The 20,185-nt window shown below is 43.2% G+C and overlaps 1 protein-coding gene and 1 long non-coding RNA gene across 3 annotated transcripts in view; one reads left to right on the top strand and one right to left on the bottom strand.

The window, feature by feature from the left end:
• Positions 1–8,687: 8,687 nt before the first annotated feature.
• Positions 8,688–20,185, bottom strand: part of LOC140719278 (uncharacterized) — a 43,360-nt gene continuing 31,862 nt past the window's right edge. For both annotated transcript variants that reach the window (XR_012096881.1, XR_012096883.1), the window contains exon 4: positions 8,688–9,387. The gene's annotated coding sequence lies outside the window, so the exon portion shown is untranslated. The remainder of the gene's footprint in view (positions 9,388–20,185) is intronic.
• On the top strand, positions 17,243–19,887 carry LOC140719281 (uncharacterized). The gene is made up of 2 exons (XR_012096885.1): positions 17,243–17,688; positions 19,712–19,887. It is a non-coding gene; the product is annotated as an uncharacterized lncRNA (long non-coding RNA).

The following is a 20,185-nucleotide window of genomic DNA, read 5'->3' as shown; positions in this document are numbered from 1 at the left end:
TATGACGGTGTTACACAGGAAATATTTGTTCACTCCTTCAATAAAGACAATTTATCTCCAGGCTGCTTCATTCAAATCTCTCTCTACACTGACATGTGTACAGGTTCTCATTGTACGTCTGGTGTGGTATCTATCTAGTATCTCCAATGCCACATTCAAAGATCAATGGTATTCAAGTGCTGGAGACCTGACATTCAGAGTAGGACAGATCAATTGTTGTGTTTGAGATTGCCATACTCAAATCCTTTGTCATTTCTACCATGTAAAAAGTTTACAAAAATTGTCACAGTATTTACATGGCTGGTCCCGGAGACTTTCTGATCACTGTGACCTTGAAGTGACTGATGGAGGTGAACTCAGCAATGACAATACCAATGAACGTCAAAAGTAGATGATTGGGCATTCTCATGGAAGACTGTTAATGCCTAGAACTTCTGTGGTTGGAGTGCAACAGGTCTTTTGTTACGCAAGATAGATGTTAGTTATTGTATACCTTAATTCAACAGAAGAAACAATGGTCTCACAAGGTGATCGATCTGCTAAAGAATCAAAAGTGACACAAGCAGTTTATTTATCTTGTGGAGCTCAAATTGACATTTTTATTGTTGGACCCAGTTCTTTCTTTGAGGCCTCAGTCAGAACTACTCCCATTAACTACTGAGGTATGAATATCTAATGTGGACACCAGCCCTGATCTCAATTGGTAGAAAATTGCTTATCTACTTGTCTGAAAGATACATTATAATCTCTTCATGTGAGACAAGTTTGGAACTATATTTACTATATTTTTTATCCAAGTCCCAAATCCTTAGCTTTAGATAGCAAGATCTCAGCTGTGCCTGGGAGGTCCAGTGCAAACATTTCTGGAGCTTTTTCTCCACTGAACACAAGTGTGTCTTTTGGTACAACTTAGTACTCTTTGCACCTGTGTATTAGATTCACAATGATAGTACATTCTTCAGCTCACAGATTTCTGGGTAAGAACAGTGCTATTGAAAGCATTTACAAACATTGTCATCCCATTGCCAAATTGCACCAATCCAATCAAGATTTTATGAGAACTTGGCTGCCTGTTTAATACAGCAAGCTTCCACAAGCAATATACACCATGTCAACAGACACTGTACGTCAGCAGTCAAAGTAAACCTAATTTATTTTTCACTATCAATCAACTCCCAAACATTGCTACTCTGTCATTTGTGCCATGGAAGATGGCCGGGATCAGCTGGGTTTAGTTAACTCCCTGATGTACACTGCATGTGTTCTCAGCAACTTGATCTCTGTGGATTTCATGGAAACAGGGAAAGGGGGAGGAGCACCTGAGGGAGGAGATGGGCAGGTAAGGTGTGAGGGGTAAATGTTCCACAGACAAAATGCTGCAGGACCTCAGCCGTCAGGCAGTCATCTATGGAAATGAATAAACAGTTGATTTTTCAGGCTGAGACTCTTCAGGGCTGAAAAGAAATGAGAGGACACCTGAATAGAGGGTGTCGTGGTTTCTCGTGCCCCACAAACGACCAGGAGACGCAGAAGATTCTTCAAGAAGGGTTAAACTTTAATTTGCAAATCAAAGCTGAGACAGTCATTGAGCTAGTCGCTGATTGCCCACCGATCCTCGGACACAGCATTTTTTATAGCAATCTCCTGGTTTAGTTGCATTAGCATATCCAATCGGTCTACAGTTGCGTATCACAAGTACATCCGCCACTATTGTTTCTACCCATTGACTTAATCCTGTTCTAATCTACATCTCTTAGCTACCTCTCATTAACACACCATTGTCTTCTACATTCTTAAGATTTCATTCTCCTACTAAATTGGATACATGCATAGCAAATAGCAAACTCAGACTACATAATCTACATCAAAGCTGACTACATAGTTTTGGTTACACAGCAAACAATGCAACTTTTATACTCCAATAAGGGGAAGGAGGATAGCTAGAAGGTGAAGTCAGGTGGGTAAAAAAGATACAAGGTTGGGGAGGGAAGAATGTGATAGAACATATAGAACATAGAACAATACAGCACAGTACAGGCCCTTCGGCCCATGATGTTGTGCCGACCTTAAACCCTGCCTCCCCACCTTAAATTCCCCCATATACCTGTCTAGTAGTCTCTTAAATTTCACTAGTGTATCTGCCTCCACCACTGACTCAGGCAGTGCATTCCACGCACCAGCCACTCTCTGAGTAAAAAACCTTCCTCTAATATCCCCCTTGAACTTTCCACCCCTTACTTTAAAGCCATGTCCTCTTGTATTGAGCAGTGGTGCCCTGGGGAAGGGGTGCTGGCTGTCCACTCTATCTATTCCTCTTAATATCTTGTACACCTCTATCATGACTCCTCTCATCCTCCTCTCATCCTCCTTCTCTCCAGAGAGTAAAGCCCTAGTTCCCTTAATAGGAGAGGAGCGTAGACCATAGGAGAATGGGAAGGAGGAGGGTCTTCAAGGGGAACTGAGAGAGAAGAGACCAGGGGGATTTGTAAACCACAGTGTAATGTTTACATAGTTTTCTGTCATGGTAACATTACATCCCCTGCTGTTCACATCAGCTTCTCCAATCAGAAAGTGCAGTAATAGTGGAACGCAGCAGGCCAGGCAGCATCTATGGGAAGAAGTGCCGTCGACGTTTTGGGCCAAGACCCTTCGTCAGGACTGTGGTTGAAAAGTTGAAAGGCCCAAGAAATTGCAGATGGGGAGCAGTGAGAGAGGGTTTCACTAAACTCCCGTTGAAGAGAAGATTTAAACTTCTTCAGTGTAGGCATCACTGGAAGAGGCTTCACAGTAGTGTATTTAAAAATGCAAACATGAGAAAATCTGCAGATGCTGGAAATACAAGCAACGAAGGGTCTCAGCCCGAAACGTCAACTGCACTTCTTCCTATAGATGCTGCCTGGCCTACTGCGTTCCACCAGCATTTTGTGTGTGTTGCTTGTGTTTCCAGCATCTGCAGATTTTCTCATGTGCAGTAATAGTATGAATTTGAAGGCAAAATACTGATTTAATGACAGGAATTTTAGCAGTGTGGAAGTACAGAGATAGGTGTAGCTCCACATCCATAGATCCTCAAAGTTTCCACGCAAGTGTTAGGGTGGTTAAGAAGATATATGGGGTGTTGGCCTTCTTTAGTCAGGTATTGAGTTCAAGGGTAGCAACATAACGTTATAGTTCAATAAAATGCTGGCTTAACCACGCTTGGAGCATAATGTTCACTTCTGAGCACCACACTATCAGAAGGATGTGGAAGCATTAGAGGGAGAGTGCAGAGGTGGTTTACCAGCACCTGGCTAGATTAGAGAGCACGTATTATGAGGACAGACTGAGCTAGCTAGGTCTTTTCTCTTTGGAGTGTAGGGGGAGCTGACGTGATGGTGGTGGACAAGATAGTAAGAGGCATAGGTCGAGTGGATAGTCAGGCATATTTCCCAGAGAAGAAATGGTAATATGGGGGGGGGGGAAGGGAAACATAATTTTAAGGTGATTGGAGGGAAGTATGATGGTGGGGGTGGGCGGGAGGCAGAAATGTTGAAGTTAAGTTCTTTTATTTGTAATTTATTTTTTATTGAAGTTCATCATCAAACAAACATTTCCATAAGATGTATATCAGACATTGTACATATATATCATATAGTCATATATGCCACAAATCTCCACATAATAATTATCTTATGCATACACTTATAGAAAAGAGAGGAAAGAAAGAACAGGAGAAAGGAGAAAACATAGTACAAATAGGGGGTGATCTTTTTTTTACAACATATTCATTGAATTGTGAGAATAAAATCAGGCCTATGAGGTGTTATGTAGTTAAACCATTTTCCCCAGTATGAACCAAATTGTTGCAACTTATGATTAACAGATGCTGTTATCTTCTCCATTTTGTAAATGCCCATTGTAATTTCCATCCATGCATTTCAGGTTGGGCTCTCCTGTGATAACCATTTCCTAGTAAGAGTCTTTTTACCAGCCACCAACAGTATATTCATTAAATATTTATCTCTTTTCAACCATTCTTGAGGTATATACCCAAAATATATGGTCTTACTTTCTAAGGGTATTTCACATTTAAAGATGTCTTTTAGGGCATTGTGTATCCCACTCCAATAGTCTTTTGATAATGGGGCATTCCCAGAAAATACAATAATGATTTGCATTTTGATTTCCACAATTTCTTCAGCAAACAGAGAGGTTACTATGGGATTTCTGAGAGGGTGTAATAAAATATCAAGTTTTTCCATCCGAACTTCCTCCATTTCTGTGAACTGGTTCACTTCCATTGATCCCTCCATATTATTGTCCGTTCTTCCTCAGATATAATTATCCCTCCTTCCTTCTCCCATTTTGTTTTAATGTATGAAGTCGAATGTGTTTTAAGATTTGACAAACCCTTATACATGCTTGAAATGATTCTACTACCATTATCTGCTTTTCTAAATAGCTCTGGCTGTCATGGTCCAGATCGGTTCCCCTTTTAATTTAGTTAGGTTGCGTTATGATCCGGACCATTGACTCCTTGTTCCCTTCTAATTTCCTGTTTCATGTGTCCCCGAGCTTAGCCATTAAGGTAATCTACTCTGGACCAAACCAGCAGTTTATAAACCCCTGGCCTTAGCCATTCGGGGCGAGAGTGTTAAGGAACATTGGTAAAGTCATCGTCGCTATTACAAGCCTGAGTCATCCAGCCGGAGCTGACAACGTTTCTTGCGGAAGCAAGCCAGGTCCTTTTCTGCAGCGGAGTACCAGCAATTCACCTTCCCTTGCCAGAGTGGGTCCGGGTAAGGTCAAACCGTCAGGGGTGAGTTAAGAGCTCCTGCAGCTTGGAACGAACTTGGGTCCGGTGTTCCATGCCCTGTGTCTGCGTCTGTCCCTTAAAGAAGAGGAGTCCTGGCTCGATGCCTGATTTGAAGGTGGATTCCCGGCTCGGTGTTCCATGTCCCAGTGCCCAAGATCTGGCTGTGGCGATCCCAGTCCTTGACGTCCCAGACAGACAGACATACTTTATTGATCCCAAGGGAAATTGGGTTTCATTACAGCCGCACCAAGAATATTGAAGAAATATAGCAATATAAAACCATAAATAATTAAATAATAATAGGTAAATTATGCCGTGGAAATAAGTCCAGGACCAGCCTATTGGCTCAGGGTGTCTGACACTCCAAGGGAGGAGTTGTAAAGTTTGTTGGCCACAGGCAGGAATGACTTCCTATGCCGCTCAGTGTTGCATCTCGGTGGAATGAGTCTCTGGCTGAATGTATGCCTGTGACTGACCAGTACATTATGGAGTGGATGGGAGTCATTGTCCAAGATGGCATGCAACTTGGACAGCATCCTCTTTTCAGTCCAAGGTCTGCCTTCCTCACAGTCCCTGATGTCCTAGGTTTGTGTTCCTATTTGCCCTCCTTGTTCTTCTGGTTCTCTGTGTAGAGAGTAATAAATTTGATTTTATTGAACCTAAGATGTGTTTGTGTCCTGCTTTTGGGTCCTCCTCGAGCATCCTTGTCCCCACCTTGTAACACTATCAAACATGTACTTGCCTTGGTTACATTTTTAACCATCCTATTAACATTGTTGCTTCTGTTACTACTGATAAGTCTTGATTTTCTAATAAGTGTTTCTCTTTAAAGCATTTCAAAATTGAACAGTGTTTCTCCTTTCATTATGTTGCAAATAACTGTTATTCCATTAGCTGTCCAGTCCTTAAATCTAGCATCCAGTTTATTTGGTGTAAAATCTGAGCCATATGCACACCATTTATCTCCCTCTAGTTTATATTCCATATTTTAAGAGTCCTTTTCATGAGTTATCAATAATATTTATGTACCTTTGCAGGTTATCAGCTAAAATTGCCTGATGGGAAGTACCTGCTCCTCAATGTTTTTCCATTGAGTGTCATATGATGGGTTGCATCAACATATCACAGGTCTCAACTGTGCTGCAAAATAATAATCTCTTAGAGAAGGTAGGCCCTATCCCCTTTTCCTTTGCTAATTGCAAAATTTTGAGACAAAGTCCAGGCCTTTTACCTTGCCAACTATATCTTAATAACATTTTGTTCCATTCATTGAATTGATTTTGATTAATCTCTATTGGTAGGGTCTGAAAGAGATATAACAGTCTGGGCAGTATATTCATTTTAATAGATTCAGTCCTTGAACGGAGACTAAAAAAAGGATTAGGTTCCATCTTGTTATATCTTATTTTTTTATATATAAGCTGAAAATTGCATTCTGATAATTTTGCCAAATCTTTTGGCATAATGATGACCAAATATTTGAAAGACTCTGTTTGCCGTGCCCAGGGATATCTACTTTCAATTTCTGTTGGTGGGCTATAGTAATATGAAAGTAATTGGGTTTTATCTATGTTGATCTTGTATCCTGATAATTGACAATATTGTTCAAAGGATTGCATCAATTTAGGTAAAGAGTATGTTGGTTGCCCTAGATAGATCAAAATGACAGCCAATTTATGCTGTCCCTTTAATAGTAATTCTTCTGATATCTTCATTTTGTCTGATGTATTGAGCTAATGGTTCCAGATATAATGCGAAGAGTAGCAGTGACCATGCACAACCCTGTCTCGTGCCCCTTTCTAGGGTAAAACTCTTTGATAAATATCCATTAATCAGTAGGGTTGTCATATAGTGCCTGTATAGTCTTGAGGAATCAATTCCTAATCTTTTGAAAACACTTAAAGATTTTGGTAAATTTTCAGGATATAAACTTAACTTGAATAAAAGTGAATTGTTTCCATTAAATGTCCCTGTTAGTATATATAATGATACTCCTTTTAGAATTGTTAATACATTTAGATATTTAGGTATTGTAATTACTAAAATATAAACTTCTCTATAAAGTGAATCTTTAATGGACTCCATGAAACAATTTTCTAGATGGAATCCACTTTCTTTAATATTCATATTCATGCTGTGAAAATGATGATTTTACCTAGATTTTTTATATATTTCCAAAACATACCTATCTTTTTAACTAAAAATTTTTTAAATCAAATTGACTCTTATTTCTTTATTTGGAACAATAAGAGACCAAGAATTATCAAGTACCATTTACAAAAATCTAAAAAAGATGGTGTACTTGCACCTCGTAATTTAAGACTATTATTGGGCTGTGAATATTAGACAATTGTGCTTTTGGTTATATTGGCTTGATAAGAACCAAAATCCATTATGGGTTGATTTGGAATTAAAAGCTGTTAAACAATTTCATTTAACTTCAATTTTAGGAGCTCCATTACCTTTACAGCTCTCTAAAATTCCAAATTTAAATCTCTATCCAGTTATTAAACAATCCCTATGGATTTGAGTTTAGTTTCGTAATTTTAAACAATTTAAGTTGTCTAGTTTTATAATTAAAACTTTATTTAAACCTTCAACAACTGACTCCATTTTTCTTCTATGGAAAAATAAAGGAATCCATTCTTACAGATTTATTTTGTGATGGTCGATTGGTGACTTTTGGACAGTTATTTAATAAATTTTATCTTGCTCATACACTTTTTGCAATATTTTCAGGTTAGACATTTTTTACAACAATATTTACCCAAGTTTCCATATTTTAAAGAATCTGATTTGTTGGATACCATTTTGAAATTGAATCCCTTAGTGAAAGGTTCCATTAGCAGAATTTATAATTTTTGTTACAAAAGGAGAACCTATCTCTAAAGATTAAACAAGATTGGAAGAGAGAACTTAATATGACCTTTGTTAATGAAGATTGGCTTTGAGTTTTGAAAAACATAAATTCTTTATGCGCCAACCATTGTTTAATTCAATTTAAAATTGTTCACCATTATTATTTAACAAAGGAGAGATTATCTAAAATATTTCCTAGTATATTGCGATACTGTGGTAGATACATCTAAATACTGCGATAGATGTAAAACTGAAGTAGCTACTTTGTCACATGTTCTGGTCATGTTCTTCAAAATCATTTTGGAAATCTTTATTACAATTTCTAAAGCTCTAAAAATTAATTTACAACCTAATAGATTGACTGTTCTGTTTGGAATAATTCCATCATATTCAGGGTATCTCATCTCCAGATCAACATGTAATTGCATTTGTTACACTATTGGCAAGAAGGACTATTTTATTAAAATGGAAAGATATTTCTCCCCCTACATTAATTGAATGATTTTCTCAAGTAATGTTAGGTCTTAGTTTAGAAAAAATTAGAAGTAGAACTTTAGATCCAGTTCAATTTTGAGAGAAGATGGGGTTCTTTTGCCAAATATTATCATTTAATTTGAATTAAGTTGTATGGTTTCCTTCCAATTTTATTTTTTTATAAATATGAAATGGTGGTTGTTGACTTATATTGTTATTTCTTGCTGACTGATAATTGTATATGGGCAGTATTTACACAGCATTCACTCAAATTGGGGTTTTGTTAATCAAAACATCCCAACTTCCCTGTTTGGTGGGACCCAAATCATACCAACCCTAGACATTGGTTTTCTCACAACAGAGTCCAGTGGCTGATAACAGCCAGCTAATGAGCCAATTTTCTTTTTGATCTGAGAAATGCTGGCATCCAGGAATGTGAAATTGAAAGATTTAGAAGGATTGTCGTGGAACAGAAAGACTGGCAGGGACCAGCTGGGCGGAATTGACTCACTAATCTACACTGGGTGTGTTGTAGTTTCACTAAGTACCTGAGACAGAGTTTAAAATAAAACTGATTTATTTGCCATACATCCAGAATATTAAACTCCAGTCCCATTAAATGTGAACAATAGCAGTAGAAACTCTTCCCAGTCCCAGTTACCAGGATGCAGAACTGGGCAATAATTTCAGAGTTTGACACCAACAGTCATTTTTGAACTTGTCTCTGGATTTGGTAACTGTGATAGTTAAATATTCAGCATGCAACTAATTTAAACTTTTCCCCAGTGTGAACTCCATAGTGCTTCTGAAGGACGGCTGAATGATTGAATCTCTTCCCACAATCTGAGGTGAATAGCCTCTCTCCAGTGTGAATTTGCAGATGCTGCTTCAGGTCAGATGTTCGACTGAATCCCTTCCCACAGTCTGAGCAGGTGAATGGTTTCTCTCCAGTGTGAACTCGCTGGTGTGCCTTCAGGTGAGATGAGTGTGTGAATCTCTTCCCACATTCAGAGCAGGTGAACAGCCTCTCTCCAGAATGAACTCGCTGATGTTGCTTCAGGTGAGGTGAGTGTGTGAATCTCTTCCCACATTCAGAGCAGGTGAACAGCCTCTCTCCAGAATGAACTCGCTGATGTTGCTTCAGGTGAGGTGAGTGTGTGAATCTCTTCCCACATTCTGAGCAGTTGATTCACTTCCCGCAGACAGAACAGATCAACAAATGCTGGTGTGTTCTCAGCACCCCAGTTCCAGTGGACTCACTAAGTTAAAAAAGAAAACTTAATTTCAGGCACAAAGCATGTTTCCAATTGGGATGAGATTTCTTCATCTCCTAGGATCAACAAAAGATATATTGGTGTTACAACAGAAGTATCTAGTCACTCCTTAAATATCTGGATAGGGACATTGGAACTGATGTGCTGTTGTGTTTGAGATTCCTGTACACAGATTCTTTGTCATTTCTAACCTGTAAAAAGATTTACAAAAGACATAAATGGGTGAAAGACAGCAATTCAGATGAGATCATTTAGTCACAATAATGCCTGACATCACATTGTTACAGCAAGGTTCAACCCAACTAGGAGGAACAATTCCTGACCTTGTAACTGTTTACAGATCAGGGACTGGTGTTAAGATACTTCTTCGGCAATAAGGAATATTGAATTGAGACAGGTTTTTTATAAACTCTGCTCAATAAAAATGATAAGTAAACAAATGACTAACTTAACTGGAAGTTAACTGCTATACGACAACTCAAACAGTTCTTAAAGCAATAAATGCGAACACAGTTCTTAAAGCGATAATACAAAAGTCCAAATAATTTATAGTCAATTAGGAGAGACTTTCCTGAAGTAACAAATTCCTCGACAACGTGACATTACTGCTGATCCGAGCTGAAATATACCTTGCCCGAAAGACTCCTGATGAAGGAAATAAAAATGGCTTGAAGGAACTGACCTCTTCCTTGACAAATAATGCTGCCCCAACCCTTTCTGCCCTTAAAAGACAGGGGTTCTCAACTGTAGGTTACTAATTCTGGAACGAAGACCCAATAAGGTCGATCCTGTTTTACCGCCGACACCATCAACTTTACTCGATCCTTCAGGTTCCTGTACTTTGGTAAATCTTCACTCTCCAACTGAATTGCAAAGGTAGAAACCAAACCACAACTAGCAGTGTTTGGCAAAACTGCCGGCAATAACCTTTGAGACTTAAGACAAAGTAAAACTCCACTTTAAAACAAAACTGCGTCATTGGGACATTGGAAAAAAAAGTTGAATTTCCCCATGGGGATGAATAAAGTATCTATCTATCTATCTATCTATCTATCTATGAGACGAATATGCAGCGTAACGGAGTAACTGACAAACTAAATAACGAACTAATCTGCATCATAGAAAGGCTTTCCCTGTTGGAAAATGCCATCACATGATTTCCCACTGCAGGAAAATTACATCATGTGACCTCACACTGGCAGGTAATTACAAAGTGTACATCACAAGACTATTTTACATCATGCTCACCAGATACTCAATTACACCATGGACATAAGACAGTCAAAAGATACCCATGGGGTATGTAACACTGGACTGACCATCCAGTTCTCTGTTTTACTGCTTGCATCAGAATGGACAATTCCTGCCTGACTTCAATTTGTGATGTGGCTCAGTTTGTCTCTCTCCATTGATATTATTTCAAGTTCTGGTCAAGTCCCACAGTGCTACAAAGAGCACATGATATTACACGGCTGTGACTGTCTAATTACTATGAACACCCACCACCGCCCCCCCCCCCAATTGACAGAGGTGAACTCGTGAATGTGAAGGGGAGGGCAGTTGTTTTTCCCATTGGATTGTGGCACCTTTGTGATATGAAAGCTACAGGTCACTTGTTACCCATGAGAAAGGTGTTTGATATCATTATCCAGAGAAGGAGGCAAAAACTGAAGGATTTTGTTCATTTTCCTCCTGCAGCACTAACTGATATTTCCATTCACTGGAAGGTGGCCTCTTCATCTGAGAATAACTCGAAACTATATATTTCGATGAGTTCCTAAAGCTTGGATTTAGCTTTGCAGTCTGGCAGATCCACCCATTCCTTCTGCCTCCAAACACAGCCTATGGAATGCTGGGGAAAATGCTAGAATTATCACCCATGGCTTCCTCTATACCCAGAAAAACCTTACAGGAACCAACAGCAGACTGTCTTTCAAGAGGCTGAACCTTCCACAACATGGCAGGCTCTGATGGAGAATCCGGTAAGGTTCTGAAAACCTATGCCAACCAACTAGTGGGGGTGTTCAGCCACATTTTCAATCTCTCATTGTATCTGTATATTTTCTCATTTGTGATTCAATCTCTAATTGCTTCAAAAGGACAACAATCATACCAGCACCAAGAAGAGTGTGCTGCCTTAAACACTATCAACACTACAGTGATGAAGTGTTAGTCATGGCTCAATCAACTCCTGTCTCAGTAAGAACCTGGACTCATTGCAATTTGCCAGTTGCCACAATAAGTCTGCAGCAGATGTGAACTCATTGGCTCTTCATGTGACTGTGGATCACTTGGACTATGCTAATACTTAGGTCAGGATGCTATTTACAGCTCAGTATTTAACACAATCGTTCTTAAAGTTCTCATTGAAAAGCCCCAATACCTAGGTGCTTATATGTCCCTCTGTAACTGGATCCTCAGCTTCCCCTCAGAAGGCAACAATCTGTGCAGATCAGTAATACTTCTCCAGCTTGCTGACAATCAACACTGGCACACTGCCAGGCTGTATGCTTAGCCCATTGCTCTACCCTGATGATTGTGTGGCTTGGCACATCTTAAATGCCAGAACTAAATTTGCTGTCAACTCATCTATTTTTGACAACATTTCAGCAACAACTTGCACTCAACATCAGTAAGCCCAAAGAACTGATTGTGGACTTCAGAAAGGAAACATACACCAGTCATCATAAAGGGATCAGATTGGAAAGTGTAATCAATTTCAAGTTCCAGAGTGTCAATTTGTCTGACGATCTACCCTGGGCCCAACATATCGATGCAGCTACAAAGAAGGCAGGACAGTGGTTTTATTTCATTAGGAGTTGAAGGAGATTTGGTATGTCGCCGAAGGTACTTGCAAATTTCTACAGATGTATCGTGGAGCCCATTCTTACGGGCTGGTTGGGGGGAGTGAGGTGGGTGCTACTGCACTGAATTGAAAGAAGCTGAAGAAAATTGTAATCTCGGTCAGCTCCATCATGGGCACTAGCCTCCCCAGCCTCCAGTACATCTTCAAGGAGCAAAAAGGCAGCGTCCATCATTAAGGATCACCAAGAACATGCCCTCTTACATTGCAAACTACCTCACTACACTCTGCACTATTATTTTATTTAGCCTAGATACTGTAATTCGTTTTTCTAAAGTACTGCTGCCGCAAAGATAAAATTCATATCCGTCACTGATCCGGTGATGCGCATGCGCCCGGGACCCGTGAACGGACGTGGAATGTCCCGGGATGCGGGGCCACGCACGGTGTGTCCGGAGCTCGCAACAATTGCCCCTCAGTCGCGGTGTGGACGCCGGTGCTGATGAAATTCCCGCCCGTAACCCCACTCCTATCTATTACCGACCTTCCGCATTAGGTCTGTTGCCAATCAGCGCATGCGCAATGCAGGGGAAATGCCTGCGTCTCTTACACGCGCATTTGATCGCTATATCATCGGCGGCAATGTGCGCAAGAGTTTTTGGGTAAGCAAGGCGAGGGCTTACAAGCGACATTCCTAAAAAGTAGCCAATGGTTTTATGTAGAAAACTGAGCTACTTTAACGTAGCAGGCTCCCACAAAGCTGTCTATTTCCCACCGGTTGACCTGGACTGCGCTACAGATGTCTGTGTAGAGCAGTTTGATTACGGATTCCCTCCCCAAATCCCATTTTGGAGAGTACATCCGCCATATACGTGTGTGATATCCTGTCGAAGGCTTTCTCCTGGTCCAAGCTGACCAGGCAGGTGTCCACCCCCCTGTCCTGCACGTAGGCGATGGGGTCCCTCAGCAGCGCGAGGCTGTCTGAGATCTTCCTGCCCGGTACAGCACAGGTTTGGTCCGGATGGATAACCTGCTCCAGTGCAGACTTGACCCTGTTGGCGATAGCCTTGGACATGATCTTGTAGTCCACATTCAGGAGTGAGATGGGTCTCCAATTTCTAATGTCTTCCCTCTTCCCCCTTCTGCTTGTAGATGAGGGTGATGATGCCCTTCCTCATGGATTCTGACATGCTGCCTGCCAGAGCATAGCGGTGTACACTTCCAGCAGGTCGGGGCCCATCCGGTTCCACAGAGCCGAATACAACTCGACCGGTAAGCCGTCGCTTCCGGGAGTCCTACCCGACTCAAAGGAACGGATGGAGCCAGTCAGCTTGTCCAGGGTCAGTGGCTGCTCCAGACTCTCCCGCTTGCCTCGACTAAGACCTGCGTGATAGACGACAGGAAGTTGCGGGAGGCTGTGGCCTTTTCTCCGTACAGACCGGCATAGAAGGACCTGCAGATCCTCAGTCTGTTTGCGAGGACGCGACTGAGCCGTCCTCTTCCTTAAGGTTGTGGATCACAGAGCTCCCCCTGTGCACCTTTTGGAAGAAGAATCGTGAGCACGTCTCGTCCTGCTCCACGGTTTGGGCCCTTGATCGGAAGATGATCTTGGAGGATTTGGCGGCAAAGTGCTGGGCTTGCCGGCCCTTCACCACCCGCAGTTCCTCCCCGACATCCACCCCCCTCGACTGCAGAAGGAGGAGTTGCTGCAACTCTGTCTGGAGTTTACACAGTTCTCTCTGCCCCTGCCTTGCTCTCTGGATACCCTTGCGGATGAATATTTTGTTTAAAAAAAAAGCAGGCTCCCTCAAATATACCTCATGTTCACAGCCGCCGAAGTTTAACTCACTTACAAATCCAGATATAAATAAAATAAGATTCTGGAGATGCAAAGTGTAAGATTCAAAATTAAGATGTGCGTTTCTGACAGGTCCGGGTTAAAGTCAAAGGACAAATGTGATTTAATTATGTCTGGGTTAAAGTCTGTAAACAAGTGTGATCTAATTATGAATGCAGAAGCCTTGACGGAATTAACTGTTTGTGGAATCATCGAAGTCCTGAGATATGGACTATTGTTTTACAGAAACGTGTAAAAAAAACAACTCCAAATATGGAATGGGAAAACACTGTGTACCTCCCGAGTCAGGGAGGGGAGGGGTAAGGAAGAAGGATAAAACCTGCTGCCCTGTAAGGTTCAGGGTTCCCTTCTCTGAAGGGGCCCAGCTCTGCAGAACTGTTAATAAACTTTGTTTCCTTGAATTTGTCTTGAAGCCATTATTCGGGAGCGTGGCTCGTTTCTGACAACTTGGGGCGCTCGTCCGGGATCCACACTCCAGCCGTGAGGGGGGCAAGGAAGGACATCGGAGAAGGTGCACCCTGCCGAGTTAGGCAGTCCCTGATTCCTTGCTCGTCGCTCCGCGCGGCTTGAACGAGTGATATCCGGCGGACTCAAGGAAACAAAGAGGGGTTGTCGAGGCAGTTGAGACAGTGAGCGATCGAGTAATTTCTGTGCACAGGACCCAGGTAAGAAATTGAATTCCTGTAGAGACGTAGTACACAAGAGTCGTGGAACTGCGGGGTTCCTGCAGGTGATTTCTCCTGTAGAGACGTAGTACACGAGAATTGTGGAACTGCGGGGTTCCTGCAGGTGATTTGTAGAGACGTAGTACACGAGAATTGTGGAACTGCGGGGTGCCTGCAGGTGAATTCCTGGGCGATCGCGGGAATACAGGTTCCGGAATTGGACAGGAGTGACCGAGCTAGGTGGGTCACATTCAAATTAAATTCCTGCAGAGACGTAGTGCACGAGAATTGTGGAATTACGGGGTGCCTGCGGGTGGATTGGAACCGAGCAAGTCCTCGAGATGGGGAATAAGGGGTCTAAGAGAGAAAAGGGTAAAGGAAATCCAGGCGCCAATGATGAAAAATACCCCGGGGTACCCCCTGATAGTCCGTTGGGACGGATGTTAGAAAATTGGGATTATGGGAGGCGAAAAGGGAAGTCAAAGAAAAAATGATACAGTACTGTGAATTCTGGTCCCGCCAGCCGATCCAAGGGTCGGCTGTGTGATGGCCTAAGTTCGGGTCTAGCGAGGATTGGGTACAACAAGCCCTTAATCTGTACGTGAATTCAAAACCTAACGTTAAACCCGAAGAAAGTGATTATGCCCTATGCTGGTTACCAACGACAAATAGTTATAAATTGAAAACGATAAATGAAGGGGGACAGAAAAAGAATACATGGGAGGTGCTCGACCACCTGCCGCCCCATATGTGCCCCCTACCGTTCCGCAAATCGAAGACCCTGAGACGGAGGTTGGCCAGCAGCTGATTCGTGTTGAATTTGTATCGAAAGCATGGCCAGAAAAAAAAAACTGGAAAAACTAGAAGATTGGAATAGCAAGCCCTTGAGTGAATTACTCCGTGAGGCACAGAAGGTCTTTGTTAGAAGAGACGAGGAGAAACAAAAGAAAGCAGTCAGGATAATGGTCCTGACGGTCCAACAGGTGACCGCAGACAAAAGAGAAAGAAGAGAACCCTGGCCGGGACGAAGCGGTAGCCAAGACCGAAGTAGGGAATCCAAGAGGATCTCTAGATGTTTTCACTGCAACGAGGAGGGACACTTCAGGCGCAAGTGCCCCAGATACCGACGGGAAGTGCGCTCGTACGCTATGATGGAAGATGAAGACTAGGGAGGTCGGGGGTTCCACCCCTTGGGGATGAATTATCGGCAGGAACCCCTGGTAAATTTAAAAGTAGGTCCCCAAGGGTCAGATACAACCTTTATGGTAGATTCGGGTGCCGAAAGATCTAGCGTAATCCAGATACCTCCTGGCGCCCGAACCGGAACAAAGGTAATGGGAGTATCCGGTATTGGAGGCAAAATAATACAAGTACCTGTTATAGAAAACGTGAAAATTGAACATGAGGATAGGGTAACGGGACAGGACCTACTTTTGTTACCCTCTGCGAGATTCAACTTGCTCGGGCGGGATCTGCAAGTCAGGCTAGGCATCGGGACTGTGCCCAGGAACGGGAAGATAATGGTACAGCTGTTTGCCCTCAGGGAAGAAGACGATAGGAAAATAAGCCCGGAGGTATGGTACCAGGAAGGGAACCGGGGGGGTTTGAACGTCCCCCCTTGCAAATCTCACTATTACCTAACAGTTCGCCAGTACGGAGAAAACAGTACCCTATTTCAATGGAAGGAAGAAAAGGGCTGCAGCCGGTGATTGAAGGACTGATCGCTGACGGACTACTGGAGGAATGTATGTCACCGTATAATACCCCAATACTCCCGGTGCGAAAGCCAGATGGGACTTATCGGATGGTACAAGACCTGCGGGGCCTAAATGCAGTAGTCCAAACCCGATACTCGGTAGTGCCCAACCCTTACACACTGATGAGTAAGATCTCCCCTGACCATGAATGGTTCAGTGTAATAGATCTAAAAGACGCCTTCTGGAGTTGCCCGCTAGAAGAGAGCAGTCGTGACATGTTTGCGTTCGAATGGTAAAATCCTACGACGGGGCGGAAAAGACAACTCCGGTGGACGGTCCTGCCACAGGGGTTCACCGAATCACCTAACCTATTTGGGCAGGTCTTGGAGCAAGTACTAGCAGAATTCCAATGTGCTCCAGAGAGCCAACTGCTACAGTATGTGGACGATCTATTACTAACCGGGCCAACACAGGAAGGGGTGCAGGAAGACACCATCAGACTACTGAACTTCCTGGGGAAGCAGGGGCTACGGGTCTCAAAGAAAAAGTTACAATTTGTAGAAAAGGAAGTAAGGTATCTGGGACACCGGGTCAGTAAAGGACAGCGATGCATTACCCCAGAAAGGATAGCTGGAATAACGGGAATGTCACTACCACGTACCAAGAAGGAGATACGCACCAGTTAATTTGCGATGCACTTGATATCGAATGGAAGTACCATACCCCGTGGCATCCCCAGAGTTCGGGAAGAGTAGAACGAATGAACAGCACCCTAAAGGCACAACTGACCAAGTTGATGTTAGAAACCAAACTAAGTGTCTCCCTATTGCCCTTTTAAGAATACGAACAGCGCCCCGCAAGGACATAGGAATATCCCCATATGAGATGTTGTTCGGACTCCCGTATTGGAATAAGGTGAAAGGGTACCCCACGCTACAAGGGGGTGATATCTTTGTAAGGGACTATTTACTGGCACTGTCCCGTTCCTTTGCAAAACTGCGGAAAAAGGGTCTCTTGGCCCAGACTCCGCTGCTCGATTTTGCTTTACATCAGATCGTGCCTGGAGATTGGGTTCTGGTAAGGACCTGGAAGCCGGAGAAGTTACAGCCACAGTGGGAAGACCCTTTCCAGGTCCTGCTAACAACAGAGGCGGCTGTACGGACAAAAGGAAAAGGGTGGACACACGCATCCAGGGTAAAAGGACCGGTGAAGCCCGAAAGCCGCACTGAGTGGACCTGTGTTCCCGGTGAAGAACCGATGGTGGTGAGGCTAAAAAGGCAGCAAAAATGAACTCTATGTGGACTGTAACATTATTGACTGTAATATATTTGATTCTATATGTCGGGGAAATTGAAGGGAAATGTGACAAGTGCAGAACCGTGGTACGAGTGGGGCAGAGGGTGTTCCCAGGATCATTTGTGTCCCACTCGCATGTGAATGATCGATGCTATGATCTAAGCAAGAGAGAAACATGTTGGGAGAATAGTAAACCTTATTACCAAGTCTATAATAAAGGATACATGGGACGGGGGGGGGGGGGGGGGGGACCATGAGAAGTCTCAGCTGTCCCAGGAAAGACCGGTGGTTGTGTATAAACAAGGGAGGGCAGTGGGACATCCCATCTACACTGGTTAAGGAACATGCAGATAAGGTAAAGGAGATTATAATACAAGATGAGAAGAAAAAGGAGGCGGAAGAGCGTGAGCAAAGGAAGGCGGCAGTGGTCTCCACGGACCCGTCTATATATCAGGAGATAGAGAAAGATATAGTCCTCCCCGATGTTAAAGAGAACCTCTTTATAGACTTAGCGACTCGGATTGCCACGAGCCTAAATGTGAGTAGTTGTTGGGTCTGTGGAGGACCGCACATGAGTGAACAGTGGCCGTGGAGGGGTGAGAGCTTGAGTGTGTGGGAATTGCTTGCGCACAATTGGACAAATGTCCCAGACCGGAAGAAACAAAGGTGGAAATTGACCAATTACCCGGAGGGACAAGTATGTGTTGAAAGGAAGGGGAAAGTAAAGGTGGGAGAAAGTCCCTGCCGAAGCATTAAATTAGCAAAGAGGGAAGGTAATGTTACCTGGTGGCCAGAGGAGCCAGCATGGTACATAACCAGAGAACCGAATGGCAGTTGCGAGGCCGTAGGAAACGGCTCTAAACTCTGGAAGTGCAGCGGAACGAATCCGTACGAAGGGGTCCCCAGGGTCAGGGAAGTATGGAAGGAAGCAAAGAAAGGAGGATTTGCCCCGGAGGGGTTATTCTGGATCTGCGGTAATCAGGCGTATACCAAACTACCGTGGGATTGGGCGGGTGTTTGCTTCCTGGGTCTCATAAGACCGGAGTTCTTCCTCCTGCATCAGGAGGGTGACCGGAAGCTGGGAATTAAGCTGTTTGATTCATTAAGGAGAGAAACACGGGAGATAAAGGTGGGCGAGTGGGGTGATGAGTGGCCACCGGCTCGCATCATTGAATACTATGGGCCAGCGACCTGGGCCCAGGATGGGTCGTGGGGGTATCGCACTCCTGTCTACATGTTAAACCGAATTATTAGACTGCAGGCGGTGGTGGAAGTGATAACCAATCAAACGGCACTGGCATTGGAGCTGTTGGCAAAACAGCAGAGTCAGATGCGAACAGCAATATACCAGAACAGGCTGGCTGTGGATTACCTATTGGCCTCTGAAGGCGGGGTATGTGGGAAGTTCAATCTTACGAACTGTTGCCTTAAGATAGACGACAGTGGAAAGGCCGTGTTAAAAATATCCGACAAAATTCGGAAACTGGCCCACGTGCCAGTACAAACCTGGAGATCCCTGGGGAACATGAGTTGGCTAGACGGGCTACTGGGAGGTAGTTGGTGGCGCACCGCTCTCCTAGTAGCAGGCGGGGGTCTAATGATTCTCTTACTTTTGCCGTGTTTGATTCCTTGTATACGAACACTGATCAGGCGCAGTATATTCCAGCTCCAGGCAGTAGCGATACCCCATCATGGGACAAACGAGCTAAAACTTATGCTATTAAAGAAAAAGGGTGGTGGGCCCCCTGGGAGTGAGAGAAATGCTAGCTGAAACGCACATCTTAAAAAGAAAAAGGGTGGTATTGTAAGATTCAAAATTAAGATGTGCGTTTCTGACACACATCTTAAAGTCAAAGGACAAATGTGATTTAATTATGTCTGGGTTAAAGTCTGTAAACAAGTGTGATCTAATTATGAATGCAGAAGCCTTGACAGAATTAACTGTTTGTGGAATCATTGAAGTCCTGAGATATGGACTATTGTTTTACAGAAACGTGTAAAAAAACAACTCCAAATATGGAATGGGAAAACACTGTGTACCTCCCGAGTCAGGGAGGAGGGGTGGTAAGGAAGAAGGATAAAACCTGCTGCCCTGTAAGGTTCAGGGTTCCCTTCTCTGAAGGGGCCCAGCTCTGCAGAACTGTTAATAAACTTTGTTTCCTTGAATTTGTCTTGAAGCCATTATTCGGGAGCGTGGCTCGTTTCTGACACAAAGAAACTGGAGCCACACACACAATGCTGCAGGAATTCGTCAGGCAGCATCTACGCAGAGGAAATACAGTCTAGGCATGAAATGTCAACTCTTTATTCCCCTCTATAGATGCTGCCTGAGTCACTGAGTTCATCCAGCATTTTTCAAAAACCTCCTTTCACTCAGTTTCCAAATGTTTCTGATCTTTCAATTGTGGGCTCATCTTCCTGGTCTGATTTCCTCCTCCTATTCCCCATAAACTCTAGCCCCTAC

The sequence above is a fragment of the Hemitrygon akajei genome, chromosome 31, assembly GCF_048418815.1.
Source record: "Hemitrygon akajei chromosome 31, sHemAka1.3, whole genome shotgun sequence".
NCBI lineage: Eukaryota > Metazoa > Chordata > Chondrichthyes > Myliobatiformes > Dasyatidae > Hemitrygon > Hemitrygon akajei.
The sequence above is the reverse complement of the archived record's forward strand: the minus strand, read 5'-3'. Positions and strand labels throughout refer to the sequence as shown.